Genomic DNA, 17,122 nt, shown 5'->3' with positions numbered 1-17,122 from the left:
TCTCCCAAAAGATAGGAGACACAAGTTATCATAATCTTAGAATAGTCTCTGATAGAATTTTAGATTTTTTTTCCCTCTTTAACTTCCCAAATAAGGGTACAGATCTCGCACGACTTTCTCTTGGTTGGTTTGTTTTTAAATCATCATGCCAGAATGGCTAGTCCATTTGAACAAAATCCAGCTACTAACTGCTAGAAACATAGACCAATGTGTTTCTCTTACGGAGTGTGGGATCAATATGGTTGGTAGAGTTAGAATTAAAATAGGGTATAAGAATAAATTATTTCTTGGCTTTTTAGACATGTAATTTTGTAGTATAGGACACTAAGGGAATATAAAATGTCAAAGAAAATAACAAGAAACACACACACACACACACACACACACACACACACGCACACACACACACACACACACACACACACACACACACACCATAAAAGCACTGGACCAGAAGATAAAAAATGCCCAAATAAAGCAATATGACACACACACACACACACACACACACACACACACACACACACACACAGAAAAAACCCTACAAAAATACCATTGAGTTAATTTTGTCTTGGCCATTTATTGCTGGGCATGAGCTTACCCTTAAGTGTGCTTTGTATACCTAGTGAGAAAACTGATTTTTGCTTTGCAAGCAGTTATCAGTTGGAGAAAGCATCTTGGTTAGGATGGAGACTCATGTCCACTTCCCTTTTTCAGAGCCGGGACCCCATCTGCAGCGTCTGTGCACGCTGCCACAGTCTGGGTGAGTCCTTATGCGTGCCAATCCTTCTGTGACAGGAAGATATCTTTCTATTAAGTACTGAATAAGACAGGGGACATGACTTGGTACATTGAGAAGCATCCACCTGCACTGGCATCCCTGAAGCATGAGGAGAGACAGCAGGAAATACAACCGTAATTGTCCACATTTTCTGCAGGACACACAACACCATCGTTGTATATCTGTTTAATATTTACATGTATTATAAAGCAGGGGGTATCACTCTTTCTTTCTAATACACTGTTTTAGCAGTGGTTAGATTCTGGAGGATAGGAACCCTTTATGAACACAGACTAAAAAGATTCCCGTCAGCATCTTCTCTCCCACCGTGCCTCCCTCTGGGAACTCACATCCACATCCACTTAGCTTGGTCTAAAAGAATAGAAGCTCTCTGGCATCTGCAGAACAGAGACGCCAACCCCCCCACCCCCCCACCCCCCCCACCCTGCCTTAAACATGGCTCGGAGGAACCATGGTTATAGAGACTACATCTGGCTCACCTTATGTACCGCTCATAAACACTGCATTTTGGGAGCTGGAGAGACAGCTCAGCAGTCAAAAGCACTGGCTGCTCTTCCAGAAGACCCGAGTTTGGTCACCAGTACCCACATGGGAGCTAACCACCACGGTAACTTTAGTTACAGGAGACCCAGTGCCCTCTTCTGTCCTCTGTAGGCAATGCTTACTTGTGGGTTGCAGATGTAGACAAGAATCATAAGGAAAAATCATGAGGATTTTAGAAACAGGTCACATCAGGCAGGACTATGTTGGAGGCAAACAAGGAAAGAAAGCAAAAGGAAATACTACAGAGAAGTGTGAGCTGGTGGTGAGATATTGCAGAATACCTGCAGAGAAAGAACAAGACTTAAGACTCGTTATTACGTAGACCACAGAAGCCGATAGCCTGAGCATCTGTGTTTTGCCATCACGGAGTTGATGGAAATAAAAAAAACCCTGTGACATGAGGCGTCATCAAGTAGTCCCCAAAGCAGTGATGAGTGTTCAAGCCATTGCACTTCAGGTCAGTGATCAGGGGGGAAGCGGGGAGTGTGGGGGAGAGGGAGAGCCCTTTAGTGGACACCTTGTGGGCAGTCATGCTAAGAGAGGGCAGCTCTGGACGATCTGTGTATTTTCTCATGTACAGAGAGCGAGCAAAATCACCTGTGCTTCTTAAAATCGCATGAGGTATAAATAATATCCATGTCTGGGATGAAGCAGTCCATGTAAGGGCATGACCATCCTTACATAGGTGGACAGACGTGCTTTGATTTGTCGTTATTCTACAGCTTAATGTCACCAACTCTTTGTCCCCATTTCCATCTGCAAAGGCAATGGGGACCAAAAGCTCTGGGACATGAGACTGATCCTGCTCCATGCAGGTGAGTTTAAACGGAGGCTCAACTGGGCCAGCGTCTTTCACCACGGGGCGCAGTTTAAGCTGGGAAACTAGGAAGAGCTCAGGGAGAAAAGGCTGGCACCCAAGAGAAGAGAAGAGCACTGCACACAGATGTCAGTGCGGTGAGTAAAAGCCTGGAGGATATTCTGGCTTGTGCGTGGCAGCCATTCGTGAAACACAGTGACAGTTACGGGCTGCTGTTGGAAAATAGCAAAACTAAAAAGCAGACTCAGGGTTCACACCTGCAGCTGGAACTGTTAATATAGCGTCACTGTTTTACATCTCTACCGAGAAAAAGCCAGTGGAGGTAAAGAAGCAGTAGCCCTCAGAGGATGCTGTCTCAGACTCCAAGCTGTCATTACTGGGACATGCAAACAGTCCTGCAGGGGTGCGGCTGCCCGATTGACTCAACAAAGGGACAGGAGGTGAGCCAGCTCTCTTGCCAAACAGATTTAGTGTTCCTGTCTCAACTTATTCTTGTCCCCTTAGTAACAACCAGAGAACAGCTGTTTATGATAAATGCCTTTAATGGTATAATTGAGAGGTGAAACCTGAATTTAAAAGAACAAGGTAGACTTGGCTTCAACTGCCCCACAGTTTCCTCTAAACAAAACGAGCTCTGTGAGTAGCTGCTGACAGGGAAATGGGCAGCAGGATTGCTTAGATGAATCACACAGAGACAGGACTAATGGTCACAAATATTCTGTATTCCCAGCTCTTGGAAATTATAATCCCAAGTATTTTGGAGCCAGGAAAAGGAAACAAACACAATTATTTGTTTTTTTTTTTTTAAATATATAGTGGATGTTTGCGTTCTCTGTACTTATACTTGACGTCTCCTAACTGCTAGGACACACGTTTATGAACTAATATCATTACTTTGCATGTCGTGAAAGTCAAATTTGGACAGTTTCCCTGAGGACATGCTTGTAGATGTTTTTGATTGATGTGAGTTTGTGGTGAATGTGGAAATGTTCTCACCACAGACTTCATTTCCATAAATGATGTAATACTGCTATTTTAAATCTTTCAACTTAAATCTCACACATGCCAATCACCCAATCATAATTCCTTTTATTTTACCTGTCAAATTAGGTAATTAACATGAGGTAAAACTTACCTTTTCGAGCGGGGGCGTGGTGGCGCACACCTTTAATCCCAGCAGTGGTAGGCGGACTTCCATGAGTTCCAGGCCAGCCTGGTCGACAGAGTGATTCCGGGACAGCCAAGGCTACACAACTCAATCCAACCCAAACCAACCGACCAAACAAAAACTTGCCTATTCCCTGATGATACTGTGTTTAAAGGATAAGCACTGTTTAACGTCAATAGGATATAATCAATGCTGCTTGAGAACTGGTGTACTGTTTGAAAAATAAATGGATAGTTAGAATTATTTCTTAGGGTACAAAGTTAGTTTTCCCAGTCTCCATATCCTAAAAAGAAATTTCTCTCACTGAGCATCTTGGCTGAGGAGGATGGTGGGAGGTGAGTGTCTAATTTGAGGTTAACAAAATCCTCACCCAGAAATCCTTCTAGTACCTGCTTACCACCAATCCACTCGCCAGTGGACTCCTCAGCTGTGGAAGGAGGAAACAGCTACCCAAGCAGAGGCATGAGGAGATTTAGTGCATCCGAGAACCAGCATACGAAGTAAATAATGCCCTTAGCCAACCCTCTGCAGGGCTGCAATTGTAATGTCTAAGGTAAGATGACAGGTTCTCACACGGGAGCAAAGAACAGTTGCATGCCCAGCGGAACATTTCGTCTCCTAAACTTTTTTTTTTTTTGCCTTCTGCGTCATGCTAATCCGGGGAGAGCTGTGCACAACACTTTTATTTTTTAAGTACCAGTGACACAAGTGGGTGAGGAACGAGGAGCGTCACAGCCTAGCAGATGTCACCAGTGTCTCTAATTTTCATGTTAAGACAGGCTGTTTAGGACTTTGCCGTCTCTCCTCTCTGCGGTCAGAGATGCTCGTTTCCTCTCACGAGTTCTCAGCGAACTGCGGGTCTTCTCCTATCGTGACGGACACCTTTTTCTCCAGCGCAGTTCTGACAGGGAGGACTTGGTTTCCAGACACTAGCGTTCTTGGTTTTCATGGTTTCCAGACATGCAGTTTCATGTTTGAAAATGTAATGAATTTAAAAGTAAAATGTAAAAGAAATAAAATTAGAGAGAGAGAGAGAGAGAGAGAGAGAGAGAGAGAGAGAGCGAGGGAGGGAGGGAGGGAGGGAGGGAGAGAGATCTAAAAGTTGGGGTTGAGGTGACCACAGGTAGACCGAGCTCAGTGAAAACTGACGCGTAGCCTGAGGAGGACATTGCCCTGGAAGGGCTCTGAACGGTCATCCCTCATCTTCATTAATGCATTCAGCAGGAGGCTTAAACTCTCCCTGGAAAAAATATAAAATTATGTTCCGACCTCCAAAGTAGTTTGTGCAATATTGTGATAAGATGGTGCCTATTGAACTATCGTTGTTGATGTGCCAGGTGTGAAATTAGATGTTCCATGAAAGCAATTACTATGAATTTCATAAAGGTTGTAATAGAGAGGGTGGGCAAAAGGTCAGATGTTTCCTCATAGAAATGCAAATTTGAAAGGAACCAATAGAAATACATGCCAACAATGAAAATAATATTCACAGCCAATACCTGTATGTGGATGAACCAGGGAAGTGAGGAAAAGGCAGAAGAAAGCTATCTCCAGATTCCTGGCAAGTGAGTCTATTATGTAAGGTAGTCCACATTTAAGACGAAAGGAAAAACAATTAAAATTTTTATCTTGTAAAAGATACAATATTTAAGCCGGGTGTGGTGGTGCACACCTGTCATCCCAGCACTTGGGAGGCAGAGGCAGGTGGATCTCTGTGAATTCAAGGCCAGCCTGGTCTACAGAGTAAACTCCAGGGCAGCCAGTGCTACACAGAGAAACCCTCTTTGGAAAAACAATAAAACCAAACCAAACAAAAAGGATACAATATTTAAGATAGTAACAACCCAGATGGTAGCATACACCTTTCACTCCAGCACTAGGGAAGCAGAGACAGGCGGTCTGTGTGAATTCAAGGCCAGCCTGCTCTACAGAGTGAGTTTCAGGCAGGTGGATCGCTGTGAGTTCGAGGCCAGCTTGGTCTACAAAGTGCTTGGGTACCATAAGTCTGTCTTCATATCTTGCTGGGGTACATCTCCCATGCCTATTTGTTTGTTTGTTTGTTTTTCTTTTTCTTTCTTTTTTCGGTTTTGTGAGACAGGGTCTCTCTGTGTAGCCTTGGCAGTCCTGGACTTGCTTTGTAGACCAGGCTGGCCTCAAACTCACAGAGATCCACCCAGTTCTCTGAACACTGGAATTATAGGCATGTGCCACTGCTCCCGGCTCAGATTTTTTTTTTTTATTGACAGGTGTTGCACCCATAAGAGACACAGGATATTTTCTCAACAACCTGACACATCATATCCAGCTTTTAATGAAAGCTTACAAGGCAAAGTAGGATGGCAATTAGGAGCTGCCCTGTACATGGTGACCAAAGAGAGTCGGGAAGACAACAAAGAGAAAGGGTGGAAAGAGTCCCAGAAATCATAAGTAGGTCATGGAACAGCTTAAACTCAGCAGTAAACAGGACAGGTAGTCACAGGGAGTGTGGCCACATGTGGCACCAAGCCTCACCCTGAAGGTCAGCCAAGTGACCCTTGGAAAAAGAGGCTGGCAGTCTCACAGGACTAGCCCATCATCCCCACAAGGCTTAGACCCAATTAGGGGACTTGGTGAAATAGTAACTCCCCCTACATAATGAGGTAACTCTGCAGAGGAAGTCTATTTGGTCACTTCCTGTGCCTCAGAGGACTGAGTCCTGATGCCAGCCTGCTTACAACTGCGCTATTCCAGGGACTCCAAAACAGTGGAAAATGAGAAACGGAGGCTGAAGAGAAGCTGCCATGGCCCAGGTGGAAGACGGCCATGAAGAGTTACTCACAGATGGATGGAGCGTAGTGACAAGAGACAAATGGGGTTGTCCGTTGGTGGTAGCTGATGACTAGAAAGTGGCCAGTAGCCTCACCCTTGGTCTCAAGAAACAGATTTCAACACCTGAAGAAAACTGCCTAGGCATAGAGCTGAGGGTCAGAAGGTGGCCTTGTTTCTGGAGCCACCAGTATGGAGCCACCAGGCTCTATGTAGCTCACAGTCAGCAGGGCTAGGGACAGTTGATCAAAGCTCTTCACTTCTAAGACGTCTTACTTCCCGTAGGATGGTTAAGGCCGCACAGGGTTTGGAAGCATCGAGACAGATTCTCCAGCACACATCTCAGTGATCATCTTGATACCGTAGTCCCCAGTCCTCAGGAAGCACCGGCTGCCTACTAGCTACCCCACTGTGTGTGAGCTGCAGAGTTTCGGAACTTGCGAAGATCTGCCTGGCTCACAGGCTGCAAAGGTCAGCGTGGCTAGCAGAGGCTCTTAGTACACAAAGAACAAACACCACGGAGTCAAAGGGACATGTGACATTTGACCTGTCTGGACCCAGCACTAGTTTGAATGATAGAAAAGACAGGAGGAGACCCCAACCTCCACTAACCTGGAAAACTTCAATGTTAGGGGACCCAGGATGAAGCTGTGTTTAAATAGTTTTTAAATAGTTTCTTTCAATTGTATTTCAATACCTGGTTCAACGTGCTGAATCACAGTTCCAAGGGTCTTTCTTTCTTTGTTTTTTCTTTTTTCTTTCTTTCTTTCTTTCTTATTCACTGAGGGTTTGAGTGGACTGCATTTTCAAGGGAGGAGCTACCTAAAGCTCAACATGTAAGGCGAGTCTATAGCTGGTGTTCGAGCCTATGTAAAGAGCCCAGTTGTGCAGTGATGGCTATCTTCCCTTCTCATCACGCCCTGCCCTGTAGGCTCTGCTTGGGTAGGCCCATCAGTTGGCGAGGATGAACAGCAGCGGTGCCAAGGCAGTCAAGCCAGCTGTGTGGTGCGGCGCTCTTGTCCAAGCCCACGACCCATGCCGTGGAACCAGAATTCACCTTCTGGGCCAAGCTCATCCTGCTTGTGGGGATTGTCCAGGCCTTGCCCGGCCTTTTATGTGCCCTTGTTCCTCTCTGATTGGATGATGAGGTGATGGAACTCCAGGAAGGGCAACATGACAGGTCCTAGGTCCAGCAAGGTGAATAAATGTCCAGGAGAACTGGTGGTGGCACTACCTAATTTAACACAGCTGTCACCTGGTCACTGCTTGCTCAGACTCAACCTCAGTCCATCTTTCCTCATCATCCTTCTTTGGTATCATTGGCTTTTTTTTTTTTTTGATATGGAGCTTTCATGGTTTTTATGATGTGGCATGATCTTCATGAGGTAGGAGAAGTTCTAGGTATCCGAGTGACTCAAATGAACGTGAACGTTGGGTTGGCAAAGTGCCGAAGCAATCACGATGTGATGGGACATGGGGAAAGCAGGCGAAAGGGCATGCCTAGGTCACTCAAAGAAAATGTACAAAGACTTGAGTCAAGCTGAACTGTTCACAGCACAAAAGATTAAGAAAAGCTAGAAATGCTCTACCTGGGAACCTGCGGGCCATGCTGGCCTAGGAGTCAGGTGGCCATCATTCTCCTTCCCGCCCTCCACTGCGAATTCTCCCGTCTCAGCCCCAGCCCAGCAGCAGTCAATTTAAAGAGGATTGTCCTGCAGGAATTTAGAGAACATTTAACCCGCACGTAAGAGAGTATACTTTCTTTTCTGTACTGCATGGACCTTTCTCCAAAATTGACCACATCCTTAGACATAAAGCAAGTTTCAACAGATACAGGAAACTGAAATGACACTCTGCATCCTTTCTAAAGGATGCAGACCAAACTCTGCATGGTTTAAAGCTGGATATCAACAACAACAGAAACAACAGGAAGTATACAAACTCATGAAAATTTACTACATACATAATTTACTACTGAATGGAAACTGGTTCAAGACAGAAATTAAGATGAAACTCAAAATCTTTTTATTATTGAATAAAAATGAAAACAACATACCCAAATCTATCGGACATAATTAAGGTTGTTCTAAAAGGCAAGTTCATAGCACTAAGTGCCTACATAAGAGAATTGGAGAGATATCATATTAGTAACTTAATGGCACACCCAAAAAGCTTAGAACAAATAAAGAAATAACACCAAAAATGATTAGATTACAAAAAAAAAATCAAACTCATGGCTGAAATCAATTAAATAGAAGCAAAAACAATACAAAGAATCAATGAAATGAAATGAAGAATTGATTCTTGGAGAAAATCAGTAAGATTGATAAGCCTTTAGCCAAAAGATATAAAGAGGAGGTCCAAATTAATAAAATTAAAGATGAAAAGGGACATGTAACAAAAGATACTGAGGAATTCCAGAGAACCATAAGAACATTCTTTAAAATTTTGTACTTCGATAAATTGGACCACCTAAAAGAAATGGCTATCCTTCCTGATAAATACCACCTACCAAAATTAAATCAAGGTCAGATAAGAAATCTAACCAGACCTATAATTAAAAGACTCTCAACCAAAAAATGCCCAAGGCCATATGAATTCAACACAGAATTCTACCAGACTTTCAAAGAAGAATTAATGACAATACTCCTCAAATTATTTCACAAAATTCAAAAAGAAGAAACATTGCCTAATTATTTTTTATGAGGCCACAATTACTCTGACCCAACAAAGAGAAAATTACAGACCAAATTCCTTTATGAACATAGATGCAAAATTTCTCAATAAAATACTGGCAAAATGAATGCAACAACACATAAAGAGACTATTGACGATGCGATCATGGCTTCATCCCAGAGATGCAGGCATGGCTCAACATACATAAATCAGTAAATGTAATCCACCACATAAACAGACTGAAAGACAAAAACCACAAGCTTATCTCATTAGATAAGGAAAAGCCTTCGACAAAATCCAACACCCTTTCATGATAAAAGTTTTAGAGAGAGATGAGGACTACACACGGGGCATACCTCAACATTAAAAAAGCCCACAACCAACATCTATCTAACTGCAGAGAAACTTAAAGCATTTCTACTAAAACCATGAACAAGGCAAGGTTTTGTATTTTTTCCATATCTATTTAATGTTGTTGTGGAAGGGATCTTAGACTCTAGCGGGCTTCTCTACCCCAGCTAGTTCCCAAATAATTAAGAGAGAGACCTTTTAGAGTTATAAAAGCTTTAAAGAACGATAACGGGCAGATATCAACCACCTAAGCTATTTTGCTTATTTCTCAGCTTCACTTGCCATAATTGTTCTTGCCTGGGCTGCTCCTATTCCATTATGCCAGCCCTCACGGCCACGGGATCATGGTCCATAATGCCCCATGGTGATTTCCTTCTCTTCGGCTTTCTCTCCTGCCTCTTTCTCCCATCTGGTAGTCCCCATCTGACCCCAAGCCCCCAAACTTAAGCTCTGCCTACTTCTCTTCTGCCTAGTTACAAGGCTTCTAGTTATTTTGACTAACCAGCCAACTTTAAATTGGGGAGCAAGGCTTACACAACATCATTTGGTGTAAATGAGAATGTGATCATTCTGGCTAGCAACTAGATCTTGGGGGCCAGTAATTAGTATTAGAATACACAGCACCAGACCAAGCCCCAACATTATATAGTACCTGAAGTCTTATGTAGAATAATCAGACAACTGAAGGAGGTCAAGGGGATGCAAATAGGAAAGGAAGATGTCAAAGTATCTTTCATTTGCAGATGATATGATCATATACATAAATGATGCTAAAAATTTCACCTGGAAACTCCTACAGCAAACACCTTCAGCAAAGTAGCAGGATACAAAGTTAACTCACAAAAATCAGTAGCCTTCCTATATAAAAATGACAAGTGGACTGAGAAAGAAATGAGAGAAACACTTCTTTTCACAATAGCCATATATGTATTTTTTTTTGGGGGGGGGGAGGGAGGAGGATAGCTCTAACCAAGCAAGTGAAAGACTTGTATTATAAAAACTTTAATACATTGAAGAAAAAAAATTGAAGAACATGTCTGAAAATAGAAAGAGCTCTCATGCTCATGGCTCAGTAGGATTAATATAGTGAAAATGGCCATCCTACCAAAAGCAATCTGCAGATTAAATGCAATCAAAATTGAAAGGACAATTTTCAGCTTTATATGAAAACACACACACACACACACACACACACACACACACACACACACAATCCTGTTAAAAACAATCTTGAAAAAATGTTGGAAGTATCATTATCTCTGATCTCAAGTGGTACTACAGAGCTATAATAATTTCTAAAAAGCATGGTATTGTCATAAAAACAGATATTTGCACCAGTGGAATTGAATTGAAGACCCAGACATAAGTCCACATAGTTGTGGACACCTGGTTTTTGATAAAGAAGCAAAAAAAAAAAAAAAAAAAATATATATATATATATATACACACTGTAAAAAGGTAGAGTAGGTACTAAGACCAACTGTTGCAGTTAAATTATTAGACCTATAATTATTATTATGGCAGTATTTTCTAATCTGCTAGCAATCAATCAAGACACAGACACCTGTTATATTTTAAAATAGCCTTAGTTGACCTGGAGCAGGGCAGATATTAATCCCCTAAACTACTTCCTATGCCGTCTAATTCTAATAATTTCTATCACGCTACCTCTCATCCGTAATCCCATATACTTGCTAATGTTCTTCATCTGGGCCAAATCCTCCATCCACTCCGGCCATGTGCTTCTCCTCCACCTAACCCATGGTGGCACAACCTTCTTCTTCTCTCCTCTCCTCTGGTCTCTCTCCTTCCCTAGATTCCTTCTGTCTCCCTGAACCCCAAAACCTTAGCCACGCCTCTCCCATTTGCCCTGCCCAGGTGTGACGATGGCCTTTTATTGGTCAAATGGGTTAGGCTCTTAGACAAGGTACAGGTGGGGCACAGAGACAGGAGGCAGTAATTAGCATCAAAATACATCAGACCAACCTCCAACAAACAACAATTAATACATGGGACCTTGGAAATTGAAAAGCTTCTGTATGGCAAAGAACACAATCATTTGGACAGAGTGGCAGGATACAGAATGGGAAAAGTTTGCTAATTACACGTCCCATAGAGAGCTAATATCTAAAATATATAAAGAATTAAAAAAAACTGGACATTAAGAAAACAACCCAATTAAAATGGTGTACATGCCAGGCATGGTGGTGCACACCTTTAATCCCAGCACTCAGGAGGCAGAGGCAGGTGGATCACTGTGAGTTTGGGGCCAGCCTGGTCTACAAAGTGAGCCCAGGACAGCTAAGGTTACACAGAGAAACCCTGTCTCGAAAAAAAAAAAAAAAGTGCAGAACTAAACAGAGTTTACAAAGTGAAATGCTGAAATTTGCATGTAAGTGAATGGAGAAGTGGTGGTGCATGCCTTTAATTCCAGTACTGTGGAGGCAGAGGGAGGTGGATCTCTATGAGTTCAAAGCCAGACTGGTATATAGAGCAAGTTCTGGGACAGCCAGGGCAGAGAACCCTGTCTCAAAAAACAAAAACAAAAACAAACAACAAACAAAAACAAAAAAAGAAAAACCAAAAACCAACCAACCAAACCCCCCAGTCATCCTGAGTGAGGTAACCAGGCCTCAAAAGTCAAATATAATATGTATTCTCTTATATGTAAATGTTAGCCTTTAAGCCTTCAATAGGCGCGCTGCTTTCTCCACTAACCAACAAAATTAAGTATAGAGTGAGGCACTAGGAGGGAGAGGAGGATGGGGAACAGAATATATAGTTAGAGACAAACCGGGGAAACTAGAATGGGAGAATTACATGGAGGGGGTAAGGAAGGGAATACAGGGAGTGACAGCTAACACTAAGGGCCATTTGAAGGGTCATGTGGAGACCTGCTGTTCTAGTTAGGGCTCTATTGCTGTGAAAAGACACCATGATCAAGGCAACTCTTATGAAAGAGAATTTAACTGGGGCTTGCTTATATTTCAGAGGTTTAGTCCATTACTGTCATGGTAGGGAACATGGTTGAACGCATAGTGCTGGAGCAACAGCTGAGAGCAACATCCTGAGCCACAGGCAGAGAGGGTCAGGGTGACATAGACTTTTGAAACCTCAAAATCAACTCCAGTGACACATTTCTCCCAATCAGGCCACGCCTCCTAATCCTTCTAATCTTTTCAAACATTTCTACTGCCTGGTGACTAAGCATACACATATATCAGTCTTGGGGGGGGGGGAGGCATTTGTATTCAAAGCACCAAACCCACTACAAAAAAAGTTTCTTAAAATATATGTATGCATGAAAGAAATTTAAACAGAGGAGACAAAGCCCCAAATAGACATCTCTTACCACCGAGTGAAACCTCCAGTGCCAGGAATGGGTAACATCTAATTGAATTGTTGGCCAAATGGGCCCTATAACCCCCCCCACACACACACACACAAGGCTATTGGCTACTCTCCACAAACTGATGGTAAGACCCTATTGCTGAAGACAACATCTACATAACATGGAGAAGTAGAGCTCGTGTCTACCCAGAGCCTTCGCTCCTACTAACTAGTGTCATGGTGTTGGAAGGTACTTTGCAGGCTACCAACCCTTTGATCTCACAGTCACTATTGTGTTGCCTATGCGATGTGATGGTGCAGTAGTGGCACAAACGTATAAGTAACCACTATATGACTGGATTTATAGCTTCTCCTGTGTGTATATAAATGTCACAAGCCCCCCAGTGGAGTCTGTGTGACAAACATTACCACAGAACCTGAGGCAATGACTCCTACCCAAGGGAGAGCCTCCTGGAAACGGGTCTGATGTCCCTGCCAGGAGTAACTGATTACAGCTCTTCGTTTTCTCATTGTTTTGGAACATCCTGACTGTTTCTGCCTTTACTTTGTTTGTTTGTTTGTTTTTTGAGACAGGGTTTCTCTGTGTAACAGCTCTGGCTGTCCTGGAACTCGATGTGTAGACCAGGCTGGCCTTGAACTCACAGAGATCCACCTGCCTCTGCCTCCCAAGTGCTGGGATTAAAGGCAGGTGCCACCCCCGCCCAGCTGTTTTTACTTATCAAGAACTTTTCAGACGTAACTGTGTTGCTAGGAGACTGTTAACTTAAAACTGCAGCCAAGGGTCATTCAGGCAAGTTTACCACCAAGTTCCGTCCCACTTGTTAATGAAAACATGACTAAGAATCAATCATAGTTCATATTATGACTTACAAATAAAGTGTTTAAGTAAGTGGCAGAAGAGCTAAGAAAAAAAAGTGTCTTGACTCACAGATGTTTGGCAGAACATTGACTTTTGATAAAGAAGGCACATGTACTGATACCAATCTAATGACTTATGAATGTTTGTTTAAGACTGATGACAACATTATTACTCTGCATCCTGTATTTTGAATTGTATGGAAAAAATGTAACCCACACACACACAACCCTGTCTTATTTATTTATTTATTTATTTATTTATTTATTTATTTATTTATAGACAGGGTTTCTCTGTGTAGCCTTGGCTGTCCTGGACTCACTTTGTAGACCAGGCTGGCTTCCAACTCACAGCAATCCGCCTGCCTCTGCCATCCAAGTGCTGGAATTAAAGGCATGTGCCACCACTTCCCGACAATACCCCCGTTTCAATATGTGTATAAAAACCTAGCTCATTTGCCTGCAAAATACACTCAGACTCAAACAGCAACCTCTGGGTTTGTCTGTTTGTCACTTGCCTATCTTCTGTCCACTGACGTTTGGAGAACTCCCGACCCCAAGGACCTATACTCGACTGAGACGGTCAGCGACATACAAACATGTACAAAGGAATTTTTTTTTTCCAAAAGAAGGAACATGTGTGACATCCATTTGCCACAAATCCCCAGCCCTCAAGCCTTGAGGGTTTACACCTAATAGTTGGGTTGGATGGTGAATTGGACAAGCCTAACACTGCTTAACAACTTGTCAAGCCATTTCTCTGAACAAAAGAAAGTGATATCTCAATGCTTGTGAACTTTGATGATGTAAAGTATGAGGATTATTTGCTTGTTCTATTGGAGTGAGTACTACCACAGTCAATTTTGTAGCTTCATCTACCAAGCGATTTCCTTCTGTCAGAGGTCTCAGAAGGGACGAGTGAGTTCACAGACAAGTAATAAAATGGGGAAACTCCCTCATCTGTACCAAAGTCTGAAGTTCAAGCAGGAGGCCATTAATGTGAGTCTTCTCATGATCACTAACAGTAGTTTCAATAGCTGGAGAAAGTCAAGCAACACACTGAGAATCAGTGTAAACATGTAAAGGGCAAGATGAAAACATAGAAAAAGCCATAATACCAGCAGCAGCAGCAGCAGCAGCAGCAACAATCTCCACCTTTTGAGCAGAAGTAAAAGAAGTCTTTGTCTGAGCCCTTGCAACTACTGCTCCAAAACCTGATGCTGAGCCATCAGTAAAGGCAGTAATAACACCCAAAATCAGTTGTTGCTGAAAAAAAAAATCAAGGAAAGGTGACAGCCTGTGATTTGAGAAACTGTGCCAAAGGGTAATGAAGAAGATGAAACTTCGTTTATCTTGTGTGATTAAGAAATGCCAATTGCCAATCCTCTGACATATTTAAAAGCCAGTCAAACTGTTCATTATTATAAGGTACTGAGATAAAAGTAGTCTGCTCCTAATACTTCTCTGCTTTATTTCCTCTCTTTCATAATTACCATAGCAACCAAGGTACTACAAGCAGTTAACATCTTTTTTTGGAGCAGCTGACAAATGGACCCTTTCCAGTGGTCTTTCCTGCCAAATGACCCCAGGAGGTATAAAGCAAGTAGGCAGGACCAGAAGTTCCTAGGGCAAAGCCAGGGAAATTCTCTGTAACTGTTGTCTATTTAATTCCTGATGTACAAGTTGCAAAGCAGCTCACTACCCAGAGTGTAAGTGCTGATTCTGGCATGGGCTCATCCATGTGGCTTGTAATCCAGCTTTTTAGTTCTTGCCCTACCTTTTGCCATTCTTCCTGGCTTAAAGTACTTGATATGGACTCACCTATGGGCTCACCTTTTTAACGAGTGTAATGAATTTCTCCAGAGTGTCAGAATGAACCACAATACCCGTTGTTTTTAAATTTTTCTTAAGAATCTGAATAAACACGCTCCGTTCCTTACATTCAGTTTGACCCATGATAAGATGGTCTCAATCTGACGGTCCTTTTATCAGACAAGCTACAGTATTCTACAAGTGGAAGCCTAGCTTAAAATACCAAGAAATAATAATAATAATAAATGATGATTACTCTACCATCTGCCCTATGTTGGGTGTCAAATTCCCGTAGACCAGCTTTGGGATCAGAGAAGACAAAGTCTTGGTGGTTGGTGGTTCAGAGGTAGGGAAAACTGAGAAGGCAGGGAACAGCTGGCCAGAGAGACCAACTCTTGGTGAACCATCAGTTAAAGTAACCAACTGTTGAAGAGAGATTGAGGAATGGAGGAAAGAAGACATGTCGAGGCCCAAGCAAAAATTGTGGTACAAACTGAAAGATCTTCTAGGCCAGGAGACCTTTCTTCTTCTTCTGCTTTCTCCTACTGGGCCAACCCCAGTACTTTACTTAATGTGAAGTTCTGTTTTTTCTTTGCAGATTACATCATGATTTTCTCATCCTTTATAATCAATAGGACATTTAAAAATCAACAGAACAAGAAAACAATCTAACAAAGAAATACAAACAGTTCTGTATAACTTACAATAAGGCATATAGCAAAAATCAACCAAATGTCCAAGCAATGGTACTCAGGAAAGTTTAATCGTAAATTTCCCCAGGCTAAAGCCATTGTGTTTACATGATTGTCTTAGCAGCATAGCTTGAAACTAAATGTCATTAACACAGAAAAAGCTTGATTTACTTCCAGTACCAAGCCAACAGTACCAAGCTATCTAAGCCTAGGCTCACTGCCAAGGGGTCCTCTGTTGTAAAAATATCTGTAAAGCATGGTGTTCCAAGCCCACCTTCTATTGCTCTCAAAGCAGATTCTAAAGAAACACCTTTTATTTTTCTACAGATAACAATATCTAACCAGGTACTGTTATGTCAAAGCCATAACTTTCTTTTAAAGCAATTTCTGGCTGGCTGCTCACAGTTGTCAGAGCCAAGACTCTCTCATTGTCTCAAGCCATTGGCAAGATGCCTTCTTTCAACAGTCTCTGTGGGAAATATTTTTTCCAGTGTATTTTTCATTAGGGCTCATAGTCAAAATGAGAAATAGAGAGAAAGACAGTTTTAGGAGAAAAAGCAGATTTCAAAGTAGTATTTAGGAAAAAATTATACCTAGACCATAGGCAACATTTAAGGGCAGTGGTAATCAGCCAGAGATCTTTGGAACTTTTGCCAAGCAAAGCCTCAACAGCTGCTCTGGATGTCTAAAGATCATGTTGGGCAGTCAAGCAAAACATCTACGATTTGTCCTCATGTACAAACCCAGTTAAATAGGACACATCAGCGGTAGAGGCCAGAGATGAATCAAAGCTCTGGTGATAGTTGCAAAGGCACCTGATGATTGGCTCCCATCTGATATCAAATGATAGATCGCTGTGGCCATGCTATTGTAGTGCTAAGTGTCCATCCCTTTATGGGTCCAGGTGAGAAAGCTACACTCCTTGGCTGACACGTCTGATCGATTCTTGGGCCTGATAGAGTTGTAATAAGCTCATGTGCACTGGCAATCTTAATTTATCCTGTAAACTTCTGAGTGGTTTCAGTATCTGTCTCAAGAATAAAAAAAAATTGTCATTCTGTGCTGCATGGATAGCACCATATAGATGGAGTGTTTTGTGGGTCTACCCAGGGGCTACAATCTTCTGGGGTTGCGTCTTTCCTGGAAGTGCCCGTTTCTCTGCTGGAAGGTCCAAGCACTGTTGGTTGGAGTGAGCACGGAATGAGGTCTGGGTCACAAGATCCAGCAGGGGTGCAGGAAAAGGAGATTTT

General features: G+C 42.5%; 1 long non-coding RNA gene across 1 annotated transcript in view; it reads left to right on the top strand.

The window, feature by feature from the left end:
• LOC311600895 overlaps window positions 1-17,122 on the top strand; it is a 64,069-nt gene that overhangs the window by 20,818 nt on the left and 26,129 nt on the right. The gene's annotated exons all lie outside the window — the stretch shown is intronic.

This window comes from Acomys minous, assembly GCF_964271855.1.
Source record: "Acomys minous genome assembly, chromosome: 1".
NCBI lineage: Eukaryota > Metazoa > Chordata > Mammalia > Rodentia > Muridae > Acomys > Acomys minous.
The sequence above is the reverse complement of the archived record's forward strand: the minus strand, read 5'-3'. Positions and strand labels throughout refer to the sequence as shown.